The sequence below is a fragment of the Haematobia irritans genome, chromosome 1 (assembly GCF_050003625.1).
Source record: "Haematobia irritans isolate KBUSLIRL chromosome 1, ASM5000362v1, whole genome shotgun sequence".
Classification (NCBI taxonomy): Eukaryota; Metazoa; Arthropoda; class Insecta; order Diptera; family Muscidae; genus Haematobia; species Haematobia irritans.
This window is the reverse complement of record NC_134397.1, coordinates 97,284,970-97,311,893: the sequence shown is the minus strand read 5'-3', so window position 1 is coordinate 97,311,893 and position 26,924 is coordinate 97,284,970. Positions and strand designations below refer to the sequence as shown.

Sequence of the window (26,924 nt, the reverse complement as noted above, 5' to 3'; positions counted from 1 at the left end):
CCTGCTTCGACCGAACAGTAATGCTGGCGACATTTCTTAGGGTTTCAAAGCTTCTCTAAGTGGTTTCACTGCAATGTGGAACGCCGTTCGGACTCGGCTATAAAAATGAGGTCCCTTATCATTGAGCTTAAGAGGGAATCGGGCAGCACTCAGTGATAAGAGAGAAATTCACCAATGTGGTATCACAATGGACTGAATAGTCTAAGTGAGCCTGATACATCGGGCTGCCACCTAACCTAACCTAACCTAACCATGTATTGCCTTTAGATATTTTGGCCAAACAGTCAGATGCAACAACGGCTGTGCGGTTGCGCGAGCTATCGCTGTGGTCTGAAAAAATGTGTTCGGTCCTCAAAATAATGCCAGATGTGCCTAACGTAGTGGATTACACTCTGGCGAAACCACTTTTCGACAAAAAGTTTGAAACTCTAATTCCCAACAGTGAGGCGTGGTGTACACAGACCCCGGGGAATAAAAGATATATAGATTTCTACAATGATGGCTCCAAATTGGATGGACAAGTGGGTTTCGGAGTATGTTCTAAAGATCTGGAACTTCGAATAGCGAAAAGATTACCTAATCAATGTAGTGTTTTTCAGGCTGAAATATTAGCAATAAAAGAGGTGGCGAATTGTCTGAGAAGAAATGTTCCAAAAATTGTTGGCATTAATATATACTCAGACAGTCAACCTGCAATAAAATCCTTGCACTCTGTGTTCCTTTACTCGAAAACGGCCATCGACTGCCGCAAATCTCTCAATGAGATGGCTGAGCAGTACAATATTCACCTAATATGGGTGCCTGGCCATAGGAACATACCGGGGAACTGTCAAGCAGAAGAGTTAGCAAGGCTAGGAACTACCTTACATATTCCAGGGGAACTAGAATCTGTTGGTATGTCTATGGCAACCTGCAAGCTCTTACTGCGTGAGAAGGCTGTCATGATGGCAAATGGTCGATGGGAGAATTGCAAGCGTTGTAACGACACCAAGCAAATATGGCCCCATTTAAACTTGAACCGCACACTAGATATGCTAGTGTTCTCAAGACGTCCGATATCACTTCTGATATCTGTTATAACGGGTCGCTGCCTGATAGGCGATTTTGCAAAAACTATTGGCGCGAAGTATAATGACTATTGTATGAGCTGTCATGATGCGGAGGAAAAGGAATCAATAAAACACCTCTTATGTGAGTGTCCTGCATTTTGTGTAAGGCGTAAACAAAGTTTAGGGGCATATAGCTTCAGATTACTGGCGGACATGGAAAACGTTAACTTAAGCAGTCTGCTAATGTTTTTGGAACAATCTGGTTGGTTCAACAGAAGAAAATAATCGAGAAAGTTTAGCGGTTAAAACTAGAAGTGCCCATATGTAATAGGTACTTTTAGTTAATGTGGTATCACAATGGACTGAATAGTCTAAGTGAGCCTGAAACTTAATCGGGTTACCACTTTGTCCTAACCTAACCTAACTTACAGAGAAATGATGCATTTTGGTTACAACTCCCTTGATTTTTATGGGGGAATTATTCCCAAAAAATGTCAACGTTTTTTTCTTTTTTATTGTCATTTGTAATACCATTTTTCCCAAGGGAACAATTTGACATTTTCGAAGTCGGTTTAGAATAAGGGAAAAGAGAAAACTTCCCCGGGGAGATTTTGCTTAGAATGGGGGAACAGGGAATAGGGAAAAAATTCCCTGGGAGTTGTTATTCAGAATTGGGCTATAAATAATTCGTACCATTTTGACCATTTAAAAAATATGAAAAAAGCGTGTTATAAAAAATTGAATTAAACGAGCTTCCTGAGTAGTTAAAATAAAGAACATCTTTGGAGAACATTTTTAGAAAGAGCTTTTAAAATTGTGCCCTTAGAAGTTTTTTCTGAGATTTGATGTGCTAAAAAGCATAGAATTTCAAGAAGTCATTACGATTTTGCCTTATCACAATGGACTGAATATTCTAAATGAGCCTGAAACTTAATCGGGCTGCCGCTTTAACCTAACCAAACGATTTTGCCTGTCTCAAATCTGGGTTCTTATTCAAACGACATAAATTAGGCGGAAACTCTGATGCCAGTCCCCCTAACGCCAACTTCTGATGTCCATGAGAAAAGATGATTGAGTCGTAAAAAGTTGTAAAAGAAGTAAGTCGTTTAAAGGTGCTCTGTCGCGTACTCTAATCGATTTAGTTTTATCGTTACAGTTGCCGGTTTAAAATGTCATCATCCATCGATCGATTATTATTTAAAATTTTTAATTCTACCTCTGCTCCTCATTTTCGTATTTTTTACAAAAGAATTAATAAACTAAATATTTTTTAATACTAATATAATTGAATTCTTACATAGATTTTTAATCACTAATCTGTGAATGCTAAGGAGTTACGTTTGTGACATATATTACATTTACCTATTCGCTTAATGCGAGTAGCAATAAAAACCTTGTTTATCTATTTTTTTGTTCCGTCAAAGTCATAGGGGCCCATTATACTAATATGCCCAGGGCCTCTAAAAGGGTAAAGACCGCCCTGAGCATACATAGACACAATCATCTATATATTATACCTTACACTCAAAAAACAGTGAACCGACCAGCAATTTTAGAAAATTTAAGTTAATTTAAAAAAATTTGAACTAAACTATATTACGAACGACAAAATCATGCCAATATCACAAAATTACGTAAATATTTTCGATAAATTTAAAAACATTTTGTACTTTGTCAAAACATAATAATGAACTAAAATAGAGTTAAATTGGCCTTAGTGACCTAGTGTTTCTTGTAGGGATCTATAAATCAAAAATCGATTAATCGATTATTTGAATTTCGGCATAAATATCTAAAAAAGTCGAAATTGATTACACTAGTTTACACTGAAAATGTACAGTTGATGAGATCCAATTACACACAATTATTTCTATACACTGAAATAACAGTGAAGCCTTTTCCATTGCAAAATGAACTAAACTGTAGTAATATTGACCATGATTTAGCCCTTAAGATTTTTTTCTACTTGTCTAGTTTATAATTCTCTTAAATTTTAGTTCATCTATAACATTGTATTTTAGTTCATTTTTACAACACCGTAAGATTTATATACCCCTACCAAGTTAAAAAGTCAGTATTATTTTGGTTTACTTGCTTATTTTTTGGAAAACCCGATAATAAAAATTGGTTAACAGTCTTTTTAAAATGTCGACGACTAAACTATTTTTAAATCAATCATTCCACAGTACAGAGAAATTAAATAATTAAAGGAACAACAAACCGTTTTACAATTATGAAAATTTTCATACATTAAAATTAAACTTTCTTTAAGCAAAAGTACTTTATTATAAAAACTTATGATGACAGTTCTTAATACAATGTTTTTTGTGAATAAAAATTATGACCACGTGGAACAGAGAGTAGTTCATTTGAACTCGCTGTTTGGACATTTTGACTTATCCTTTTTTTATTCATCGTAGCTAATTTTTTCACATATCTTGCTGGAAAAAAATGGAAGCAATAATGAAAATTGTTAAAAATTAACACCATGCAATGAAATATAATTTTTTAATTCATCAAGCTAACTTACCATATTTGGGGCATTTTATCAAATGGTGTAAGGGATTCAACTTTTCTTTGGAAAACGTATCTCATACAATTTGTACCTGAAACAATTAGAGAAATAATGAAGTATTCTACATAAACTCATAAAACTGTGTTGTTATCGATGTGAAGGATATAGTAAAATAAATATTCTAGTTGAAAGAAAGCCAAAGTTTTAATATAAAACTTACCAATTCTCTATTACGCTGAGGGGAAATATAAAAAGTTGTCCAAATTTATTTGGGTTACTCTGAAATTAAATATTTATTTTTTACATTAAATAAAATTATTAAATAGGTTTCCAAAAAATCTAATGAAAAAAATAATAATATGCATAAAAAACCAAATATTCTGGTTAACAATAGATAGTCATCATTCGTCAAAATGACGACACCTAATTTCATCTTCGATTTAAAATGCACTTTAGTCTATTGGGAAATGGTAAATTTAAGTTATACTAATTCGACCGTTTTATGAATTTTTGTTTTATACTAATTAAAAACAAATTGAATAAGAAAATAAATTCAAGTTTCGCTCACGATTAAAATTATAGCGTCTTGAAATGAGCCGTAGTGAAAATGACGAAGGGTGACGTTAATGTACAAAAAATAAAGATGACTGTCCAGGGTTAAAACAAAGTTAAAGAATCCTTACCAATTCACTATTAAATTACAAGCAAAGGAGAACTAAAAACTTTTCCAAATTTTTAAGGGGTTATTCTGAAATTAAATATTTGTTTTTTACATTAAAAATATTACATTCGTTTCCAAAAAATTGATTTGATTAAAGAAATACTAAAATAAGGTATTAAAAACCTGTAATTTTGATGATAAAAAGGTTTAGTTGAAAGAAACCCAATTTGTAAAAGAAAACTTACCTATTCTCTATTTTTTAAATTTGTTCGAATCCATCTGGAGTTGCTCTGAAATTAAATATTGCTTTTACAACATTAAACTGGTAACCAAAAAATTAATTAACAAATAATAATATACATAAAAAATATTATTCTTAAAAGAACACCATATTAAAAAAAAATACTTACCAATTTATGACTAAACTTACGCTGAGATATAACAAAAATGTTCCAAATTCATCAATACACTTTCAACATATTTTCCTAAATATTCTTAATAACTTTTTTCTAAACTACCGATAATATATTAATTACTTTCATTTAAAAGGTTTAATAAACAAACACCAATATACACATATCCCATAAAGTCTGCGTTCATCATATTATTACTTATACAAAAAACATACCATAAATGCGAAAAAGTAGACAAATTTTTTCATATATATTTCATTTGAACTCTTAAATACGAAAGCAAACAAAAAACACAAAGAAATTCATTACTATATTGAAGATAACGGTATTTAATTAACATAACTACTAAAAAGGGAAACCAAAAAGTCTGCGTTCAGTCAAACAAAATTGTATAAAAATATTAAAAATATGTAAAAACTTCTAAAACTTCTATATAAACGGGATAGCTTCGTTGGTTTAGAACTTCACTTAGTCTGTTTGGCATAGAATTTACCAATTTTTCTGTTTACTCTCCTGTTATTTGGCCCCGCTCCATTTACATTGTCCTGCGTAACGTTTTCTTGGTGGAAATATTGTGTTGCCGTATCCTTTTCTCCAGTGGATCACACAGGCCTTTTATTAGGTTAAGATCAGGTGATTGTGAGGGTATTTTAAGCTTTTTTGGGACATTATATGGAAGTCAAAGTCTTACGACCTCAGCAGTATGCTTTGGATTGTTATCCTGCTGGAACCAAAACGTCTCTCCTAAGTCAGGTTTTTCGACACTTTGACTTAAATTGTGGAATAGTACGTTTAAATGACAGTATTTGTCCATCGTCAGTTCAAAAAATATCAATTGACCCCCTCCAGAAGCCGCCATTCACCCCCACTCCATAACACTGCCTCCGCCATGCTTCACCGTGCCAACAAGGTTTTATTTTTCAAGCGCAGTTCCTGCGTCCTTTCACACAATTTGGCGTTCCTTTATTCCAAATATACAAAACATGCTTTCGTCTGAAAATACAACTTGTTTCCAGAATTTTGGGGGCTTGTTTATGTATTTTTGAGCAAATTCTATGCATTTTTGTCTGTTAACAAACGATATGTATGGTTTTCGATAGCCAACCCAGCAGTGGTATCCAGCTTTTTGCAATACTTTTCTTGCTGTTTCTGCAGAAATACTTTTTTTAAATGACACTTTAACATTTTCCACAATTTAGGAAGAGGTTATCCTGGGATTAGCCTTCACCATATTAAAAAATTGTACGCTCTTCCCGTATTGATAACACTTTCGGGCGACCAGACCTGGGCTTTGATGTTAAAATGCCGGCTTCTTTACATTTGTTTATAACTCTTTGTACAGATAAACATGAGCTAACTACAGTTTTATTAATAATTCGAAAATTTTTGTCTTTTTTGCATAATTTAATCACTATTTTGCTTTCGTCAACGCTAATTGTTTTACTCTTAAATTCCCTTTTGTAATTTTTCTACTTTTGTAAATTAAATGAGGAAACGATCTCGCTAATCGATCAAATATAATAACAAAAATAAAAAATAAAAGAAAACTGAAAAGAAAACTCAAAAATGTAGCGGTACAATTTGAATAAATATAGTGAACGCAGACTTTGTGGTAGCAGTTTGCAAACGTTCATTCGATAACATGGCGCTGTCATTAATATCAGAAGAAGAATCTTCATTTTGTTGCATATTTATGAAATAACGGATACAAATAATAAATTCACCATACAAATTTTTTGCTTTGTTATAACAATATTGTTTGTTTTTATGCAAATAAATAACGAAATTGAAGTGAACGCAGACTTTGTGGGCTATGTGTATGTCTCAAATACCCAAAATATGCCATGCCTTTATATTCCCTTGTTGCATACCTGCTTAAAAGAGGCAACAACCCACGCCAACGCCAACTATACAACTGAAGCATGCCAAACAAAACTAAGCAAACCCAAAACATTCCTACAACAACAAAAACACATGTGCCTTTATTGAAAACAACACCTCATCTAGCCAAATAAACCATCCGCGTATAACACACACATAAACCACTAAATGAACAAAAATAAAAACAAACCCACGCTCATGTATAGACAACATACCTAGCTCTCGCTACCATTTCTCATTAATGCATTACTCTCACTCAAACAAAACTCAAGTAACATCATCTTTACATTAATCACATTCTATGCGGATAAAGATCTCTGTACTATGCATAAGTTCATCGCATCTGCTGACAATTTATTCTAAGAATAATATTCGTAAAGGCACACCAGTTTATGAACGATGAAAAGTTTAACTTAAAATTTGCAAAAACTTCATGAAATGTTATCTACCATTTTTGACGAAAATGTCTATAAATTTAATTACATGTGAACTAAAAATATTTCATATTACATGTGAATTAAAAATATTTCCTATTAACTATAGGAATTGTCAGTAGAAATTGCTATCCACTTTCAAGTTCATTTTTCGTAAAAAAATATTTTCTCATACAAAAAAAAATCTTATAGTTAATTGCACTTATTATTTAGAAAGTACTTTACATTTCACAAGTAGTTTTATATCATGACAAACGAATTTTTAACTACCAGTTAAGAAATTTTTTAAGGAAATTTTCATCGTATTTTGTAGGCCATGAACTAAACGATTGCTACTTAGAATTTGTAAAATTTCCTTTCGAGTAGTTAATTTTTGTTGAAGATACGAAAAATGAACTAAAATTCTGGAAAATTCTTGTAATAAATTATTGTAAAAATCTTCTTAAATTTAGAAGACACTTTTTTTCTGTGTACCTTTCAATTAAGTATCAACGATATAATCGGACATTTCTAACTCAAGATATAATTTGTTAAGTGAAGAAAGTGCGACAAACTAAAAATAACGGAATATCTCAAAAACTGTTCCATATAAAAATTAATTTTTTTTCTAATTCAGCAGATTAAAATACATAAGAAAAGTCGCATCTCATCAAATGTACATGAAAAAAATTTATTTTGTAAACTAGTGTGATTAACCTAACAATAATCGCATATCGCAAAAAGTGTTCCATAAAAAAATTTAAAACATTTTTTTTTAATTCAGCAGATTAAAATACATAAGAAAAGTCGCATCTCATCAAATGTACATGAAAAAATTTTATTTTGTAAACAAGTGCTATTAACCTAACAATAATCGATTTTAGGTTTTCAACAAATTTTTAGTTTTGACTATCAATTAGACATATAATTATGATCAATAACATCTAAAGGGTTAAAAAATAAACTATATAAATCACTATCTTCCTTATCATATTAACGTTCCTTCTAAAATTTAGATGCGCCTAGATTTCCAATAAATGAGCAGCCTGTAAGCTAAATTAGTTTTTTGAAAGTAAACAGAATAATTCGAATTTAATTTTGTTCAATTAAAAGTTAATTTTGTTAAACATTATCAGCATAGAATATCAAATTCAATTCTTAGTTCCAGGTTGCAGATTTATAATCTTCTTTTGCAGTTGTAGTCTTTTAGCATAAAAAGGTATATTAAGGAGCTCGGTAATTTAACTTTAGTAACAATTCCTTTCCAAAATTTCCACACATTGAAATCGTCTATTAAAATGTGAACCAATCAAAGACAAAATTATGGCAAAACAATGTTTAATTGGTATTATATTGATAATACTTTGCAAATTCTGGAAATATAAATTTGGGTTCAAACTGAAAAAGGCAGGTAAAACAAAAATGCAATTTAATGCCAACGCTACTTCGCAACATCAAGGTGAATCTTCCAACAAACTCATGCAGCTCTTGGATTTAAGAAAACTAGGAGTGAAAAAAATTTACAATTTTAAAAGATCAATACGGTACCCACCTTTTGATTGTAAACATATGCTTATATTCTTATATTTGATAAAAATGATGGAGCTGATGGGATTGATTTATCAATTTCACGAAATAAAATTGCTCACTAAAAGAAATGAATAAAAATATATTATTTTAGTTCGTTTAATGTAAACAGGCTTCGATGGAAAACGGTATTCACATTTCACAATTGCTTACCTTCAATAAACGTAGATTGTTTTCCATTTTTACAATACCACAAAAAGGTATTTCAGATGCGTTCTGTCATATATTTTTTTCAAACCTTTACCGCATGGCCATTTGTTGTTGCACACTTTATTTATATCGACCCTTTGCTATGAGTTCAGCTGTAGCCACCGAAGTGCACAGACGCTTATTAAGAACGCGGATAACGAACCTATTTTTCTCTTTTTGTATTGTGAGAGAATTACGCTTTACAAAAACAATAATGGCAAGCCAGAATTCAGTACAAAATATATGCAGTAATTACAATGCCCCCATAAAACAAACCAATTTTGTCACATGTCCTAATTGCGAAAGAAACTTTCACTTTTCTCCATGCACGGTACTCTCCGAGAGTTCGTATTACTCCATGAGTGCAACAAAAAAACAAGAGTGGAAGTGCCAAGTATGTAAACCTCGCGTGAGACCGCCAAACAACATCTACCAAACTTATGTATACTTATGTATAAAGAAAATAACAACGAAACCCAAGAATTATCAGTGGAGAGCACTAAAAAAGAGCAAAGAGGGGAAGATGTAAATGTAAACGATAACGCAAAAAGGTTTAGGGAAGCTCTATCAAAAAATACACCAAGCATTACCATAAATAACCAAAACGAAATGGAAGAACTTAAAATCAGAATGATCGACTTGCAAAAAAACATACAAAATTCATTTGAAATGTTTTGCAATAACATAATGCAACAAATGAATGCGAACACTAATGCGTCGACTATTTCTAACAACGAAATCAACTTTCAATTGTCCGCACAGGTAATTGATTTGCAAGAGAAGGATAGAGAAAAAAACAAACAAATTTGAAGACTTGGAGAAGAAGGTACAACAATTAGAACACTCTGCAAAAACATTGAAATAAATAATGTCAACATTGCAAACAAAGAGCCGAACGAGGTAGTAAAAAAAATTACTGAATACGTAGGGATTGAGCTTACAGAAGCAGATATGACCTCTGCTCAACGCATAAAGAAGAACAACAAAATTGTTGTCGAATTTGCATCCATAAAAGTAAAAAAAGAACTTATGGAAAAGCTAAAGGGTCATCGAATTGACTCAAGCGTTTTGAGTGACAAGACTTGGAAAAGAAGGTACAACACAACACCCACAAAAACATACATATATATATATTAATGACGAGCTAACTGCGTAGGAAATTTGTTTGGGTAAACAACGGATATATATTTGCTCGCAAATCCGAAAATATGCCATCAATCATCATAAGCAATGCATCTGACATTGAAAATTATCAAATTAATGAATTATACAATTTTTTTCTTTTTTTCCGAAAGACTCACAGCAAAAAACAAAAGCCAAAAAAGACTATCTCCATGTTTTTTTTTTTTCTTTTTTATATTAAAAAATGAATCCTCCAACACAATTTTAAACAATTTCGATGAAATCGATATAAACAGTCAAAACAATCTATTTACAATTGTACACATGAACATACGAAAAAATGTTTAACCCTCTTAACACAAATTAAAAATAAAATAAATAAAATTCATATAATCGTATTGAGTGAAACAAACGTACAAAGCGAAGAAAACAATCTGTACAACATCACAGGTTTCAATAGCATATTCATAAATCGGGATGTGTTATGTCACCCTGTTTCAATCACGATGGCTGTGGGAATGTTTTCTATTTTAACCCGGTAGATTACCTATTTTTTATGTCTGGTAACTTTGGTGACTTGTCATTCTGACGTGTTTACCTTAAAATTGCATCGGCAATTTCATTCGCGCCATTCGGCAAAAATACTAGAGCGTATCACATAGCAAATTGGAGCCCGAGTCAATTCAGAGCCGCGTCTTCCTATTGCTTTGCCTGCACCACGTTTTGGGACAACCTTAATGGAACCCAAGGTTCCCTTATATGCCCAAAACCATTAAAATATTTTCCTTCGAGTAGCCTAGAGCCAATGGTGAGTGAAACATTTTGGTAAACTGCAAAATCCCCATAGCTTACAATGGTTTCTTCTTTTGTTCCACCAGCCAATAGAATAATTCACTTGGCCACGTGTTGTGTCGTCCGACTAAGCGGCTCCACATTTGCCACCTGTGCGCCGTAGGTACAAAGATAAAATATCTCCTGTGGAAGCATTTGAGAGATTGCTTCTGGCTTTCGGCCGTTGCTGTATACCAAAGTGCGCGATCTAGTACTGGCCACAATCTCATGACACACACAGAGCCAAGACGAATTTTCTGTTTTGAGGTAAGACCATCCACTCTGCCGGCAGTTGCCGGGGACGGGGCCGTGCTTTTGGAAGACATCTGGATAATCCATCAGTATTTCGAGGAGCACTTTCGAATAGTTCCGACAACTTCACCATTGATCACCTACTTTGGGGAAACCATCGACAACACCTTCGGGGGATTGAGTGACCGCCTCGCAAGATAAGGAAAGCTGATTACATTATTTCAATGTTTTTGCGTGAACCCGATAATTGTCGGCCATGCTTTCGGTTGTCGGATATGTGCAACGTGACTCAATTTTGATTCCTGACTAGCTTTCACAGTTACGCAAGTATTTGGTTTTATATGTCTTATTCTGTCACTAAGAAGGAAACGCTAAATAATGCACGGCTATTACGACCGTCAGCACAATCGATAGCCGAAAGATCCAGACAAAAGGAAATTGTAACGCATTCGGCAGAACTAGGGTCGAAATAATTGTCTGCGAAGTAGTGCTAATATAGTATGTAGTTTTGAAATCAAATACCATTCATTCGATAAATTCAAAATAGACAGAATGGTCTATCATAATAAAGTTTGAACAGAGATTTAGTGTGGCCTATTCAGCGTTTTCTTGATGGTGTTTGATTTCAGTGATAACAGTCTACGGCTATAATTACTCATTTTTGCGCAAGGTCTTACAGTGGGCGATTTCAAAATTAATGAAAAAGGGATCTATGATTTTATTTTTTTAGATTATATTAGCACCTTGTTTTGGAATTTTCTAAATATTCCATAAACCTATACCAGATTGTGAAATATATATATATAGCCGACGTAGTTAAATATTTTGGCAACAGGCTTTGAAAACAAAACATTATTTCTGACTTTGTGATAAACTGAAACAATTTGTTCAACCTGCGGATTGATAGTTTTTTTTGTGTATTTTTAATTTATAATCGACGATAAGCCGATGCATTCCATTAATACTGGATTTAGTATCCTGATATGTTATTTTTCCTAAGTAAGAATTTATATTATAAGACTTGTTTCGCTATAAACAGATTTCTACACTAATATCGGTAGTTTTTTTTTTTTTTGCCTCGTGTGTTTTAAATCCAAGTCTTTTGAATAGGTCCCCAACAAATCGAGCTCGATAGGTTAGGTGGGTACGATTTCAATTAAAAGAAAAAAAAATTGATGCAAAGTGGCATCAGCTCAACTAGTTCGTTGGTGTAGATTTCCTAGTACATAGTGGTAGTACTCTATATATTTAATGTTTAAGTTTTTCATCTATTTTATTGATTGCAAGACAGTTTGAGATCTCGGTATAATAATACAACATATATGTTAATTTTTGAATAAAAAAATGTAATTTGTTTGTGAATTTGAAATGAACAATATGGTTTAATAATTTCGTAAGGAAAGGTAAGGGGGTTTACAGCCACAATTAAAGGGGGTCGCTTGAACACAAGACGTCCAATGGGGATGGTTCTATAGAGCCATCCACAGAGGGGGGCAAAATAGGGTCCAAAGACATCAGGACCCCACCATCAGTTCAAGCAGTCGCAGGTGGATAATTCTACGTTTGTGAATGGTGGTAATAGTAAGTATTTTATTGTGATCGAGGGTGTTCATTGTGATTGTGGTGGCGAAAAGAATCTACGCAAGACTAAGCTAATGCCGGAGCGAACGACAGTACCACCCAGTCGCGACCATGAGCCACATAGCGTTTTTTTTTTGTATTCCCCCGGAATCGTTAACAGCAGGAAACAAGTTTCCATTTTCCTGAACCATCCTACTGATCACAACAGATGGAAGGGGTGGGGGAATAGCAGTATTCTTAAGAGAGCACTTCATCAACAACAGTTTACACAACCTCATTTGAAACACCGAAAATAGTAGTTAAAACAAATGAAGAAAAATATTTAACTCTATTGCCCATATATCGACCACCCAAACAAAGCATCTCTACATTCATCATGGAACTAGAACAATGCGTTGTGAAAATAAGCAAACAGCAAGATATGATCATCATAGGAGTTAGCAACACCGACAAATCTGCCAATGCACTTCATTTGGCAGTGTTGGCATAAAATTATTTGCCAGTCTACACGCGCAGACAATCAAATGCCCATGCTGCAGTTTTACGTTCCCATGTCATCGGATACCGCTGTACTGCAATACAGTGTGAATTGGCTGACTACGGCGATTGCCTGGGACGGCGAGACAATATGAGAGGCAACGTGCAAGGCGTTTGGTGGCTGTGAAGTTTAGTATTTACTGGGACTATGAACGAATAAAATCAAAAGTTTTCTAGATTCGAAAAACTGATTGTTTACTCATAGGGACGGGGATCGGGACGGATAACTGGCGCCCGAGACAGAAAACAAGGACCAAAAAAAAAAAAAAACTGAGACAGAACAAAAGGACCAAAAAAGTGAAAGTGACTAGAAAACTGTGAAAATACTAAATAAAAAACTGTGGCAGTGAAAGTAACTAGAAAACTGTGAAAATACTAAATAAAAAAACCTGAGACCAAAAAAAAGAGGAATCGAAAAAATAAAGGATGATATTTAAAAAACGCAGATAATTAAAGTCAGGCGCAAAGTGGAGTGAATAAGGCACAAATAGTCAGAGAAAAAAATTTAAGATAAAAGACAACTAACGCGCCGCGTAATAATAATATTTAATAAAATTTAAAAAAAGAAACACTTGTAGTTCCTACGCAATATGTATCCTGGGTTCATAGTGTTGAGACTATTTTAAAAGATTATGAAATAGTACGACATAAACCAATATACAGAGCCATTCTTCAGGCTATTCGCAGGAAATGTAGAAGAAGTGCAGATGCAGCTCTCACTTCTTATAATATTTTTGACGATAGCTGGTCATCAATAAAAAATTGCCTTTCACTTCACTATGCGGACAAACGCGACGTCCGGACCTTGGAACACCAATTGACCCAATTAACTCAGAAAACCATGAGCGTGAATGAATTCTACGCCAAAGTTAATCATCAATTTTCTCTCATAATTAATAAACTAAAAACTGAAAGCTACTCCGAGGAGACAATTAATGTCTTAATCGAGACCTACAGGAACTGGGTCCTCGAGGTCTTTATTAGGGGTCTTAATGGGGACATGTCTAAAATGTTGATGCTCATGAGACCTAAGACACTACCGGAGGCGTATTCGCAATGTATAGAGTTGAGAAATAGCGATTATAGAAACAAAATGTCATTGAATCCAACGAATTTTACGAATAAGATCTCCGTACCAGTAGGTTTTCCGCAAAGACCTCCAATTAGACCTCAATATGGACGTTTTTCAAAGAATTTCAACTCAAGTGGTCAATTTAGGCCCAATTTAAATCCATTCCTGAATCGACAATCTACACACCACAATCGTCCTAATAGACCTGAACCAATGGAAGTCGATCCCAGTACCCAGTTCCGACGACATGGTAACAACAGTAGCTATTCGTCGAAGAGGAAGAGGGGGACCTTTTCGGGACAAACGCGGTCAGGATCGAATCAAGGTCATGCAAAGCAACAGAAACTGTTCCACATGGAATACGTTTCAGACGGGAATGATGACACAGGACATATAGGAGAGCAAATAAATTGTATGACTCAGGCCCATCCGGCATACCTTACATAAAATATAAATTACGAGACAAGTCAATGCTTAAATTCCTTATAGACACAGGGGCAACGAAGAATTTCGTTGAACCAGCTTTGTGTCACCACACTGAAAAAATAGACAAACCATTTTTTGTTCGCACAGCTTCAGGTAAAATTAAGATCAAGGAAAAAATAAGCGGAAAATTCTTTGCTCCTTTTGGAAATGACATTACTCCTACCTTTTACGTATTGCCTGGATTTTCTTCTTTTAACGGTATAATTGGCGATGACACCCTGCGGGAGCTTAAAGCAGTAATAAATCATGAAAACAACTCATTAACAATAAGTTCCGGAATTTGCATTCCACTTGAAATTAAAAGAGTCAACGGTCTTAACGAACTCCCGGCGGAGGTAGAAAACGATCTAACTAATTTGTTGCGTGAATTTAAAGATATCTTTGGACCGGTAGACAATGAACAGGCCGTGAAAACCTCCATTAGGGCAGAAATACGATGTTCCAACGACGAACCAATTTACACAAAGAGTAGGGGTAGCTCTTTGTGTAAATTGGTTCGCCGGCATGTATGCGTGAAGAAGTTGATCGACAAATTAAAGAACTTCTCCAGGATAACATAATTCAACCATCGAAAAGTCCCTATAACTCTCCAGTTTGGGTTGTTCCGAAGAAGCCCAAACCGAATGGAGAAACACAATATCGAATGGTAATTGACTTTAAAAGACCGTAACCATACCAGACACATATCCAATCCCCGATATCAACTCAACTTTGGCCAGCCTTGGTAAGGCAAAATACTTTACGACTCTATCTTACTTCTGGGTTTCATCAGATCCCTATGCATCCTAGAGATATACCTAAAACAGCTTTTTCCACGATGAATGGGAAGTATGAATTTTTGAGATTGCCGTTTGGTCTCCGAAACGCACCTGCCATTTTTCAACGAATGGTGGAAGATGTCCTGCGGGCTTGCATAGGAAAAGTCTGCTAGGTATATATAGATGGCATTATAGTGTATGGAAGCACTGCTGAAGAACACCTAGCAAATCTTAAGGAAGTTTTTCGTTGTCTAAGAGATGCTAATTTACGACTAAATCTGAAAAAAACTGTCTTCATGAAGAAAGAGGTTGAATTTCTGGGCTCACGGAAATAGGGATATCGCCCGACAGAAATAAGATAAAGGTAATCCTTGACATTGAACCACCTAATACCTTGAAGGAACTCAAAAACCTTTTAATGCTTGGCGTCTTACTATAGGCGGTTTATTAGAGATTTCGCAAGGGTAGCCAAACCGTTAACAAATCTTACTCGAGGGGAGATGGCACAAATTAAGGTCAACCAATCCAGAAAGGTTAGGATTAAACTAGGTACGGATGAATTACAAGCTTTCAACAATTTAAAAGAGTTACTAACATCATCGGAGGTTCTGGCCTTCCCAGACTTTGATAAGCCATTTAACTTAGCAACGGATGCTTCTAATAGCGCATTAGGCGCAGTGCTTTCTCAGGGGCAAATCGGAAAGGACAGACCCATTATTTTCATTTCGCGTTTTTTGAACAAAACAGAGGATGCATACGTAACGAACGAGAAAGAAATGCTCGCGATAATTTGGGCATTAGATAACTTGCGCTCATATTTGTATGGTGCTAGGAAAATACGAATTTTTACGAATCACCAACCTCTGACATTTGCCTTAAGCAACCGGAACTACAACGCGAAATTGAAAAGGTGGAAGGCCAGGATAGAGGAACACAATTTCGAACTATTTTATAAACCAGGAAGATCCAATATAGTAGCAGACGCCTTGTCACGTCTAAGGACAGACTCAGCCGAATCAGTAGACTCTGATCGGTACTCGAGTACTGAACCCATTGACCTTTGTGCTCAGATTGTGGACGAGTCGTCTACTGATACTGTCAGTGAAGGGAGAGTATATTCGAGAACGACCACTGCAAGTGAGGCACAAAGCGGACATTCTGCCACCGTAACAGCTAGTGAAGGTACCGCTCAAGGTACCATGATAACTAGCGACAGAAGAGTGGAAGACGAGGACTCTGCCATCTTGACTGCTAGTGAAAATACAGCACATAGTGCCCTGGAAGATGCAACAGAGCTGATACCACACGTCGAAGCGCCCCTGAACGTTTATCGGAACCAAATCGTGATAAATAAGTCCCAGTCTGACTCGATTTTACGTACTACCCCCCATCCAGGGTACAGTCTGTGTTGTTCACTGAAAACGATAGACAAGACTAATTTGACTCAGATCCTGAAGCTAAATCTCAGACCAGATATTATTAACGGAATCAAAATTCCAGAGGAAAAGTTGTGGATACTACAAGAAGTCTATTTGGAAAATTTCTCACATTATAAGCTACGAATTACACAAAGACTGGTTGAGGACGTCACCTGCCCGGATAGGATATGTTCATTGATTGAGGATGAACATAAAAGGGCACATAGGAATAGCGACGAAAATAAAATACAGATTTTAGAAAAATACTACTTCTCTAAAATGAGTAGCTTAATAAAAAACTACACCAAAAACTGTGACATCTGTAGGATTAATAAATACGACAGACACCCACCAATGCCCAAGCTTCAACCGACACCGATCCCCTCCTACGAGTATTTTGTCAGTATTTTGGATAAATTTTCTAAATTCGGGAAACTTTTCCCTCTGAAAAACCGTTCAGCTCTAGAAATAAGGGAAATGATTATAGAAGCCCTGAGTTATTTCTCCACTCCACACATCCTAGTGACTGATAATGAACGTGGCTTTATAAGCCCTATCGTGATGAACATTATTCGGAGAGTCGGAGTAAAAGTATACCTGATTCCAGTGGGTCGCAGCGAAGTAAACGGACAGGTTGAGCGATTTCACTCTACCTTACTAGAAATTTACCGCTGTCTCCGAGCCGAATACAAGGACCTCGGGGTTAAGGAACTTGTAATGGTGGCAACAGACCGATATAACAATACTATCCACTCCGTTACCAACAAGAAACCCGTCTATATATTTTTTAATCGGTCTGAAAGAATAAATTTTCAGAATAAGACTAACTTTCGACGGAAATTAAATAAAAGTGTAAAACAGGCACTACTGAAAAACAAGGGGCTGCTTTAGAGCAGCATAATGCCAAACGTCTGACTGCCACAAAAAATTTTGAGAGGGGCTATATTGTTCACATTAGGAATAAACAAATCAAAGCTAAACATCGTCCCCTCTGCACTAAAGCGGTAGTCGGTAAAAATAATCGCGTCACTGTACGAATAAACTCCGGCAGAAAAATCCACAAAACTCATATCCGCAGTTAACAACTTCCCCTAATACAATTAATTTTTTTGCGACAACCTCCTATGATAATGATGCCCTCAGTGTCATAGGTTATGTTAGGTGCTCGTGCCACGAGTAGGGTTCTTGCAATCAAACCATTAACGCTTGAACCTAAAAGGGAATAACACGAAGCCTACTGTCGAAGCAAAAATCAAACCAAATAGACTAAATAACGGTAACCGCATTTTTCGGTTGGGTTCAACTCCCATAGGAATAAAAAAAAAATATATTAATAAAATTAAAGCGAATGAAAATCGCATGAGAAAAAATATGCAAGGGTATGTTAATTTGATATATCTTAAATTGATATATCTCCATTTGCTCTAAAGAGAAATAAAAAGCAAGAAAAAAGAGCTGATGAAATTTAAATTTATTAATGGAAACCTATATAAATGCGCATAAAAAATAAAAAAAAGTAACTGCAAATCAAATTATGAAAATGAAGGCCTTAATATCTAATTTCCAATTGAAAAAAAAATCAAGAAAAAGAATTATACTTGCATGCACTAAATGAAAGAAAAAATTTTAAGCATATAATGAATGGCGACAGTAAACGCCTAAAAATTTTATTTCATACTAAACAGATTACTCGACTAACACAAAAAAAAAAAATAAAATATAGAAACTAACGATGTAAAAATACAATCGAGGTAGTAATGATCTATGCCGTTGGTAATATCTGAAACATGTCCATGGCTTAAGAGACTTGCTTTCTCTATCACTATTGAGGCGTAGTATCACTTGCTACTAAGAAGATAAGTAAAAAATACTAATACGCCAAAAATTAATAAAAAAAAAACTATAAAAAATATTTAATAAATTATACGTCGCAGCAGTGGTGACCACACTAGTTGTGGAATACAGAATATGTCCATGGCTTAAGAGACAAATTTTTGTCTACCACTAAAACAGTATACGGTCACTCACTGTTAAGACAATAAATGACAAATTAACAATGATTGGTATGAAAAAGCGTACAGCTGAGAACTGAAAAATGAAAATAAATTGGAAAAAACTTGAAAAATAAAGCGTATTGAAAAAGAATTGAAAATAAAGCATATTGAAAAATAAAAACGAATTGAAAAATAAAAATGTATCGAAAAACAATAATGAATTAAAAATTTAAAATGTATTGAGAAATGAAAACGAATTGAAAAATAAGGCAAAACAAAAAAAAAACTTAATTAGAAATTAATAAGAGAATCTTGGCCAAGATTAGATTAAGTAAAAGTAGTATTTAAGTAAAATTATATAAATTTACATATTAAAAAGGAAAAGATTTTTGAAAATTATACTTATCAATAACACGTAAGAATATTATCTTGGAAAAAATTTCGATAGTCAACAACAAACAAGAACATTTTTACAAAGAATAATTTAAACAAATTTTACTAATTAATACAAAAAATTCGAAAAATTATAGAAGACAATATATTAACGATGTAATAGCAAAAATCAAATATGTACGAATATATTAAGTATTAATTAAAATGTAAGAAAAAGAAGAGGGAAAGGAATATAATAAATCTTTTTAGAATCTTTTCAGAAATCATGTTTTTAAGGAGGACTGTCCCGATGTTACTTGCCGTCATCACCACCATAAATACACTCCAAATTTACAAGTATGAGACCCCGCTTGTATCAATGAAGGTCGGAACGGGATGGCTAATGGAAGGAAGTCTAAAGCTGGTGCACGTAATCGATCTGGAACGATACCTCTCGGCGGTAACGAACATGTCATCCTTAGCCTGGGATCGCCTCCCCTCTGGAAGAAACAAAGAAGTCATTTTGCATCACCTGCAGCGGACATGGGAACGTCTTAATGAATTAAACGGCATAAAAACTAGATCACCACGATCAGTTGACTGGATCGGATCTGCATGGAAGTGGATAGCCGGAAGCCCCGATGCAACGGATTGGAACGAAATCCTCAAAAGCCAAAATGAAATTATAACAAATAATAAAGAGCAATATAAAGTGAACAAAGAGATCGAAAAGACAGCGAATCAGGTCGTTAAGAAAATTAACGAGGTTGCCGATAGAATCAACAACATGACGGGCGGAAGGGATTCCGTTCAATACGAACAAGTTATGATGAATCAGATTATGGTCCTGAAGGAAGAAGTAAACGAAGTTACCAGAGCCTGTCAGATGGCTAAGGCCGGCATAGTTAATACCAACTTACTTGACCCGTCGAAGTCAATCGACTCATCGAAGGAATGGAAACGCTTCCCTATGCAAATTTGGTAGAAGCGCTGGAGTATGGGACGCCGTCTATTTACACAAATGGCTCTCTCCTACTATACGTGTTAACGATGCCAAAACTGAGTAAAGGAGCCTACAATCTACTTCACGTTAGAGCGACCATTCGTGAAGACAAGCAAGTTGAGCTAGGATTTAATCAAGTCTTACTAAGCGAAGCTGAAACGTAAGGCATTGGGAGCAGTTGCCTTTCAACTAACAATTCAACAGTCTGTCCAAGATCAGTGGTAACAAAACTAAAAGAAGACGACTGCCTAGCCCGAACGTTAAAAGGCGGTTCTGCAAAATGTAGCTTCAGATATAACAAGAATGAGATTGTAGAAGTTATAGTGGATGGAGTAATCTTTGTGACCAATTTTGAAGGCTGGTTCGAATCCAATGGTGAAACCGAATTTCTGAACGGAACATATTTGCTACAACTTTCTAACGAGACTATAGTGATTAAAAATCACACATATTCAAGCACATCTGTGCTGACAACACAAGCCTTACCACCTGTGTTGGTGAACGTTACTCACGATGACCTGCTAATGGATATCAAATACGTCCACAATGTTAGTCTTAGAAACATAATTCGCCTGGACCAGTTGGGCGTAAAATTGGACAACTCACTGGGTATAAATGTGACGATCATCGGCTTAATGGTAATATGCATCGGCTGGCACAAACAGACAGTGAAACCGGGCTCTCCAAGTGCTCGAAATCCCTTACACGAGATCAGTCCTGAGGTCTATGAACGAATAAAATCAAATATTTTCTAAATTCGAAAAACTGATTGTTTACTCATAGGGACGGGGATCGGGACGGATAACTTAGGTGACGCGAATATAAACATAAAGGCAAACAACTTAACAACAACAAAATATTTGAATATTCTTTCGTCACACGGACTACAATGCATGGTAAATTTGACAACTAGGGAAAATACAACAAAGCACATAAGCACATGCATTGACCATTTGCTCGTTCGAACGAAAAATAACACACACGCTGTTGTTGTTGCAACTTCAATATCCGACCACTACACAATCTATGGTTGCATTGAAAGTGATGACAATACGTGTAGAAATAAAAAAACGCGAACATAACAACAGTAACAATATCACTACAATAAATAATAATAAAGTAAACAATATGTTAAGAGCGGTAAATTGGAGAATAATATTAAATGAATCCAGTGACACAAATGATTTGTTCAATAATATATTAAATATTTTTAACAACGTATATGAAAATTCTAAAGAAAATACAAAAAATAATGACAAAAAAAGAAATCCACTTCCATGGTTAAACGATGAACTCATAAAATGCTGTGAAGTACGAAATAAACTTTATAAAAAATGGAGTAAAAATAAAACCAATGAATTAAATGAAAAAAATTATAAAAATTTTAATGACAAATTGAATAAAAAAATTATATATGCCAAAAATATGTACAACTATAATAAATTTCGACAAAACAAAAATGATATGCGAGGTACATGGCAACTCATCAATGAAATAATTGGCAAACCCACAAATAATATTGACGAAACGATCAAGAAAATGGAGAGATTATAAATAGTGTAGCTGAGATATTCGCCGAAAATTTCGACAAAAATGTATCGAAAATTCTACATTCGTGTAACATTAAAACAATTCTCACCGTACTACCAACAATAACAAATACAATGTACTTAGAATATACAAATGAAACAGAAATATACAATATACTACAAAGTTTAAATACAAGAAAAAGTGAAGGTGCGGATGGAATTCGAGCGATCGACCTGAAAAACAACGCTAAAACACTTACACCAATAATGACAGCTTGGACAAATTGTAGTTTACACAATGCAGAAGTCCGACATATTAAAAACGTCAATAATACGCCCAATTTAATTCGAACGGAACGGACGTGTTTTTTAATAGCGGATAAACTCATCGTAATAAGTACCTACTACGAATTTCAAGTGTGGGGGGATATTAAGCCACCATGCAGCGAAATTCAAAGACATCCACTGGGTTGCTAACTTCAGGGCTCAGCTCGGCTGGAGTTATAAATTTGGGCTATGACCAAGAGTTAGGCCCAATTAGTCGACCTGTAGACAGGTCGACAGGTGGCGACACTTTGACAAGTCGAACCTTTTCCAAGGTAACGGCATCAAAAGGAGGTAATCCCTCACGAAAGAGATTCAATGAACGCAGAAATGTTTTGTTTATCCTAAAGAAATTAGGATCAGTCGGCCCAAGCACGTTGTCGGCTAAACAAAGCGATTCCTTAAAATGGGCTCAAGGAATTCTTGAGGCTGGAAAAAGAGAACGATCACCGGATGTGCTGCCATCCTCCAAAAGGGATCAACGGTAGTTTGCCTTAGTTGCTAAAGGCAGCCTTGTGATGGCTCTCATGAATAAAGGAGCTCACATAGACTATTCAGTCCATTGTGATACCACATTGGTGAACTTCTCTCTTATCACTGAGTGCTGCCCGATTCTATGTTAAGCTCAATGACAAGGGTCCTCCTTTTTATAGCCGAGTGCGAACGGCGTTCCACATTGCAGTGAAACCACTTAGAGAAGCTTTGCAACCCTCAGAAATGTCACCAGCATTACTGAGGCAGGATAATCCACCGCTGAAAAACTTTTGGTGTTCGGTCGAAGCAGGAATCGAACCCACAACCTTGTGTATGCAAGGCGGACATGCTAACCATTGCACCACAGTGGCTCAAATACTAATTGGTGAAGTTTGGGAAGGAGCTGCTCTAGAGTTAGTCGAGAAGAAAGACATACCGGCTAGACCTAGAGCACATGCGTGGATACCTGCAAACCATCCTGACACTGAATCTATTTTAAATAGACTGAAACAATGCAATCCAGATCTTCCAACAGCTGATTGGAAGGTTGGTCGTTTAGATGAAGTGGATGGACCAAGACGGCATGCAGTGTTTATATTGAACACTCAGTCTTTGCCGCATCTAGTAAAGTCTCAGGGCCGTGTATGTTATGGCTTTCATTATATCCAAATGAGGGTATAAAAAAGCGATCAGCTAAAGAATTCAGTAATGGACAAACCTCTGTCTGAATCAGAAGTAAGCGGATCCTCTTGCGAAATTGAGGGAGATACCAAAGATGCAGACATGGATATGCGGGAGGAGGTTTCTACTGCCTCAGAACTCACCAAAGTTGAACCTATGGTTATACGGATCCTCCAGATAAATCTTCACCATTGTAAGGCTGCATGTGCTGCCTTAAAAGTTTTCCTGATGAAAGGGGACATAGATATAGTTCTTATTCAAGAACCATATGTTTATTGAAACAAAATATGTGAATTAAGTACTCCGGGGTTCAAACTATTGTAGTATACTGGTAATGATGTAAATCGAGCCTGTATAATTGCTAAAAACGAGCTCAACTTGTTTCTGCTTCCTTCAATGTGCAATACAGACACTGTCATTGCCAGTTTAGAAATAGCCAAATGCAAATATTGGGAGCCACCGTGGTGCAATGGTTAGCATGCCCGCCTTGCATACACATGGTCGTGGGTTCGATTCCTGCTTCGACCGAACACCAAAACGTTTTTCAGCGGTGGACTATCCCACCTCAGTAATGCTGGTGACATTTCTGAGGGTTTCAAAGCTTCTCTAAGTGCTTTCAATGCAATGTGGAACGCCGTTCGGACTCGGCTATAAAAAGGAGGTCCCTTGTCATTGAGCTGAACATGGAATCGGGCAGCACTCAGTGATAATAGAGAAGTTCACCAATGTGGTATCACTGAATAGTCTAAGTGAGCCTGATACATCGGGCTGCCACCTAACCTAACCTAAATATTAGGTATCTGCGGTCTACATGGGACATGATAGGGAGATGCCTCCATGTGCCGTTAACACCTTAGTTGAGCAGTCATTGAAAACAAAGAAAAAACTCAGTATGGGATGCGATGCAAATGCACATCATAGTATATGGGGAAGTGGTGACATTAATACAAGAGGAGAGTCACTCCTAGAGTTTATTTTGCGTACTAATTTGGTAGTTTGCAATAAGGGAGATGCCCCAACCTTTGTCACTAAAAACAGGCAAGAGGTTTTGGACGTCACCTTGGCCTCGCAAGAACTGAATGAAATGATATCTGATTGGCAGGTTTTAAGTGAACATAGCTTCTCAGATCATCGCCACATCAGTTTCAAATTTGATGTTCATATCGACCACCATTATGGTCTACGGAGTTAGGTAATATGAGGAAATCGTGCAGGAAGCTCTTTAACAAAGCAAAGTCCACCAGAGCTCCTGTGGATTGGGACGCTTACAAGAAGAATCTGAGACGATACACGCGAGAACTGAGAAAGGCTCAGCAGAACGCTTGGAATGATTACTGCAGCAGCATTGAGAATACGTCCGAGGCTTCCAGACTACGGAAGGTGCTTGCATCCCCGAACTCCGCTCCAGGTTTTATTAAAACATCATATATTCCAGAAAAGTGGAGGGAAACAAAAGTCGTTTTCATACCTAAAACGGGAAAAGCGTCTCACTCGAATGCGAAGGATTTCCGACCAATCAGCTTATCATCATTCTTACTTTAGACTCTGGAGAGAATAATAGATATTTATCTTAGAACTAGCGTCGATTCAAGTTTGCTCTCGAAACGACAGCATGCATACTACTGAGAGTAGACCTGCCCTTCGAGCATTTCATGAACTAGTCAGCTTTATTGAAAGCTTACTATCTGTCAAAGAATACACCATCGTGGCGTTTCTAGACACCGAAGGGGCGTTCAATAACGTCCATCCGAGCTCGATATTAAAAGGACTGACAACTCTGAATGTTGATCCAGGTATACTTAGGCTGTTAGACGAACTTCTAAGGAAGAGACGCATTTCAGCCACACTAGGACAAGCAAACATACAAAGGTATGTGAACAGAGGCACTCCTCAAGGAGGATTTCTATCACCTCTTCTTTGGAATGTTGCTATAAACAACCTTGTGGTTTCCCTAGAAAAAGAAAGGATAAAAGTGGTGGCATACGCAGATGATATGGCGCTAGCAGTCAGGGGAAAATTCCCATCAACAGTTAGAGATATTATACAGAGAGCCCTCCGGATGACTGATAAATGGGCGGAAGATAATGGTTGGGGTAAATCTTGCAAAGACAGAACTAGTCATGTACTGCAAGGATCGCAAAACTCCCACGGTTAGGCCCATTTCCTTAGGGGGTATTGAAATTCCCTTTTGCGAGTGTGCAAAATACCTTGGCGTTATTTTGGAAAGGAAGCTGAACTTTAAGCTTAATATTGAAATATTGAAGAAAGGGCGACGGTAGCTTTATACTCAGCTACCATCGCCCTTTCTTCAAAAGCAACGGTAGTTTTATACTCGTGCAAAAAGGCAATAGGGAAAAAGTGGGGACTAAAACCAAAAATTGTGCATTGGCTATACACGGCAGTGGTTAGACCAATAATGCTATATGGTGTTGTAGTCTGGTGGCCGGCAGTTCACCAGCCGACAAGTTTAGACAAAGTTCAGCGTATGGCGTGCTTGTGTATTTCAGGTGCATTCAGCAAGGCAGGAACAATTTCCCTTAATGTCATACTGCATCTATTGCCTTTAGACATTTTGGCCAAACAATCAGCTGCAACAACGGCTGCGCGGTTACGCGAGCTATCGCTGTGTTCGGAAAAAAGTTACGGTCACAGTTCGGTCCTCAAAATAACGCCAGATGTGCCTAACGTGGTGGATTACACTTTGGCGAGACCTCTTTTTGACAAAAAGTTTGAGACTCTAATTCCCAACAGTGAGGCGTGGTGTACACTGACCCCGGGGAATAAAAGATATATAGATAGGCTCCAAATTGGATGGACAAGTGGGTTTCGGAGTATATTCTAAAGATCTGGAACTTCGAATAGCGAAAAGATTACCTGATCACTGTAGTGTTTTTCAGGCTGAAATATTAGCAATAAGAGAAGTGGTGAATTGGCTGAGAAGTAATGTTCCAAAAATTGTTGGCATTATATACTCAGACAGTCAACCTGCAATAAAATCCTTGGACTTTGTGTTCCTCAACTCGAAAACGGCCATCGACTGCCGCAAATCTCTCAATGAGATGGCTGAGGAGCACAATATTCACCTAATATGTTATGGGTGCCTGGCCATAGGAACATACCGGAGAACTGCCAAGCAGATGAGTTAGCAAGGCTAACTAGAATCTGTTGGTATGCCTCTGGCCAAAGATTATAGATTTGAGGAAGATGGGAGATTGGCTTGCGTCATACCAAATGTTGCATGTTACTAGAAGTGCACATATGTAATAGGTACTTTTAGTTAACGTGGTATCACAATCGACTGAATAGTCTAAGTGAGCATGAAACTTAATCGGGCTGCCACTTTAATCTAATCTAACCTACGCCCAATATATAAATCTGGCAAAAGGTCAGACTACAACAACTATCGACCAATTTTTATTTATCCATTGTTGAAAAAATTCTAGAAGGAATAGTGGTTAGACGGCTCAAACAGTTCTTAATAAAATATAATGTAATACACGAGTACCAGTTCGGATTTCAGAAAGGAAAAAACTTTAATCAACTTTTGGGGTACTTCTCGAATCACATATACAAAAACTTAAACAAAAATATTAGCAGCGTAGCCCTTTTCATAGATTTTAGTAAAGCGTTTGATACGCTGTCACATGAAACCCTACTAAATGTGCTAGAACGAAATGAAATCAGTGGTAACAGTTTCAAATGGTTCAGGAGCTACTTAAGTTATCGGAACTACAAAGTAAAAATAGTAACCGAGTTCAGCACAACTAAGCAATCGAAAGATG

At 36.1% G+C, this 26,924-nt stretch overlaps 1 protein-coding gene and 1 long non-coding RNA gene across 3 annotated transcripts in view; one reads left to right on the top strand and one right to left on the bottom strand.

Annotated features, from left to right (window-relative positions):
* The window catches only part of qin (tudor domain-containing protein qin), a 663,334-nt gene that overhangs the window by 119,418 nt on the left and 516,992 nt on the right, over positions 1–26,924 (bottom strand). The window lies entirely within an intron of this gene.
* On the top strand, positions 10,454–11,496 carry LOC142221461 (uncharacterized). The gene is made up of 2 exons (XR_012718047.1): positions 10,454–10,638; positions 10,709–11,496. It is a non-coding gene; the product is annotated as an uncharacterized LOC142221461 (long non-coding RNA).